Genomic DNA, 3,257 nt, shown 5'->3' on the forward strand with positions numbered 1-3,257 from the left:
TTTTATTATTTCCCCCACTTGTTCTATTTCTTCTTCCGGTTCCGATTCTTCTTCCGGTTCCGATTCTTCTTCCGGTTCCGACTCTTCTTCCGGTTCCTCTTCGGGAACTTGTGAATCAGTCCACGAATTATTCCAATTTACATTTGACTCTTCATTATTATTAGGTGAGTCAATGGGACTTGTTCTAGAGGTAGACATCTATCACATAATATCAAACACGTTAAGAGATTAATATATCACATAATATTTACATGTTAATAATATATAGTTTCCAACAAAATTGTTAAGCAATCATTTTTAAAGAAAATACGGTCGAAGTCCAGACTCACTAATGCATCCTAACAAACTCGATAAGACACACTAAAGCAAATTTTTCTGGTTCTCTAAGACCAACGCTCGGATACCAACTGAAATGTCCCGTTCTTATTGATTAAAAACGTTCCATATTAATTGATTTCGTTGCGAGGTTTTGACCTCTATATGAGACGTTTTTCAAAGACTGCATTCATTTTAAAAAACACCATAACCTTTATTTCATCAATAAAGGTTTAAAAAGCTTTACATAGATTATCAAATAATGATAATCTGAAATATCCTATTTACACACGACTATTACATAATGGTTTACAATACAAATATGTTACAACGAAATAAGTTTCTTGAATGCAGTTTTTACACAATATCATACAAGCATGGACTCCAAATCTTGTCCTTAATTAAGTATGCGACAGCGGAAGCTCTTAATAATCACCTGAGAATAAACATGCTTTAAACGTCAACAAAAATGTTGGTGAGTTATAGGTTTAACCTATATATATCAAATCGTAACAATAGACCACAAGATTTCATATTTCAATATACATCCCATACATAGAGATAAAAATCATTCATATGGTAAACACCTGGTACCCGACATTAACAAGATGCATATTTAAGAATATCCCCATCATTCCGGGACACCCTTCGGATATGATATAAATTTTGAAGTACTAAAGCATCCGGTACTTTGGACGGGGTTTGTTAGGCCCAATATGTAGTGACCCGAACTTTTCCATGTTTATATATATTAATTGAGATTGATATTTACATGATTAAATGTTTCCAACATGTTAAGCAATCAAACTTGTTAAGACTTGATTAATTGAAATATGTTTCATATAGACAATTGACCACCCAAGTTGACCGGCGATTCACGAACGTTAAAACTTGTAAAAACGACATGACGATATATATATGGATATACGTATGGTTAACATGAGATTATGATAAGTAAGTATCTCCATAAGTATATTAACAATGAGTTATATACATATAAACAAGACTACTAACTTAAGGATTTCGAAACGAGACATATATGTAACGATTATCGTTGTAACGACATTTAAATGTATATATATCATATTAAGATATATTAATATATCATAATATCATGATAATATAATAATTTAACATCTCATTAGATATAATAAACAATGGGTTAACAATATTAATTGAGATCGTTAACTTAAAGGTTTCAAAACAACACTTACATGTAACGACTAACGATGACTTAACGACTCCGTTAAAATGTATATACATGTAGTGTATTTAGATGTATTAAAATACTTTTGGAAGACTTCAAGACATATATCAAAACACTCATACTTAACGAAAATGGTTACAGTTACTTTCCCATTCTTTTCTTTCATCAAGAATTCTAGTCGTATTCTTACCCGTATTATACACAGCTTCAAAACGTACTTACTATGGGTATATACCAATAGGAACTAGCATGGGATTCCACTCTTGATTATGTCATGTATGACTAATCAATTTTAACTTCTACCATGAGCTAGTCAACTAACTAGAACTCCTTTTAACCCCATTCACCACTCACCAATTAACACTCATCATTCACTCCATTTCACTTCCAATTCTCTTTCTAATTCTCTCTCAACACACCCACACTATTATGAACGTATTTTTTCAGTAGTTAATCATCATCTTCATCAAAAATCACTTCAAGAATCAAGCTATAATCATCATAGGAAGAACACTTCAAGAACACTTCAAAAATCCCTTCAAGTTTACTAATTTACTTCCAAGCTTTCTAATCCATTCCAAGTAATCATCTAAGATCAAGAAACCTTTGTTATATACAGTAGGTTATCTTTCTTATTCAAGGTAATATTCATATTCAAACTTTGATTCAATTTCTTTAACTATAAACTATCTTAATTCGAGTAAAAATCTTACTTGAACTTGTTTTTGTGTCATGATCCTACTTCAAGAACTTTCAAGCCATCCAAGATCCTTTGAAGCTAGATCATTTCTTGTCACTTCCAGTAGGTTTACCTACTAAACTTGAGGTAGTAATGATGTTCATAACATCATTCGATTCATATATATAAAACTATCTTATTCGAAGGTTTAAACTCGTAATCACTAGAACATAGTTTAGTTAATTCTAAACTTGTTCGCAAACAAAAGTTAATCCTTCTAACTTGACTTTTAAAATGAAGTAAACACATGTTATATATCTATATGATATGATAACTTAATGATTTAAAACCTGGAAACACGAAAAACACCGTAAAACCGGATTTACGCCGTCGTAGTAACACCGCGGGCTGTTTTGGGTTAGTTAATTAAAAACTATGATAAACTTTGAATTAAAAGTTGTTATTCTGAGAAAATGATTTTTATTATGAACATGAAACTATATCCAAAAATTATGGTTAAACTCAAAGTGGAAGTATGTTTTCTAAAATGGTCATCTAGACGTCGTTCTTTCGACTGAAATGACTACCTTTACAAAAACGACTTGTAACTTATTTTTCCGACTATAAACCTATACTTTTTCTGTTTATATTCATAAGATACAGTTCAATATGAAACCATAGCAATTTGATTCACTCAAAACGGATTTAAAATGAAGAAGTTATGGGTAAAACAAGATTGGATAATTTTTCTCATTTTAGCTACGTGAAAATTGGTAACAAATCTATTCCAACCATAACTTAATCAACTTGTATTGTATATTATGTAATCTTGAGATACCATAGACACGTATACAATGTTTCGACCTATCATGTCGACACATCTATATATATTTCGGAACAACCATAGACACTCTATATGTGAATGTTGGAGTTAGCTATACAGGGTTGAGGTTGATTCCAAAATATATATAGTTTGAGTTGTGATCAATACTAAGATACGTATACACTGGGTCGTGGATTGATTCAAGATAATATTTATTGATTTATTTCTGTACA

Source organism: Rutidosis leptorrhynchoides, chromosome 1 (genome assembly GCF_046630445.1).
Source record: "Rutidosis leptorrhynchoides isolate AG116_Rl617_1_P2 chromosome 1, CSIRO_AGI_Rlap_v1, whole genome shotgun sequence".
Lineage (NCBI taxonomy): Eukaryota > Viridiplantae > Streptophyta > Magnoliopsida > Asterales > Asteraceae > Rutidosis > Rutidosis leptorrhynchoides.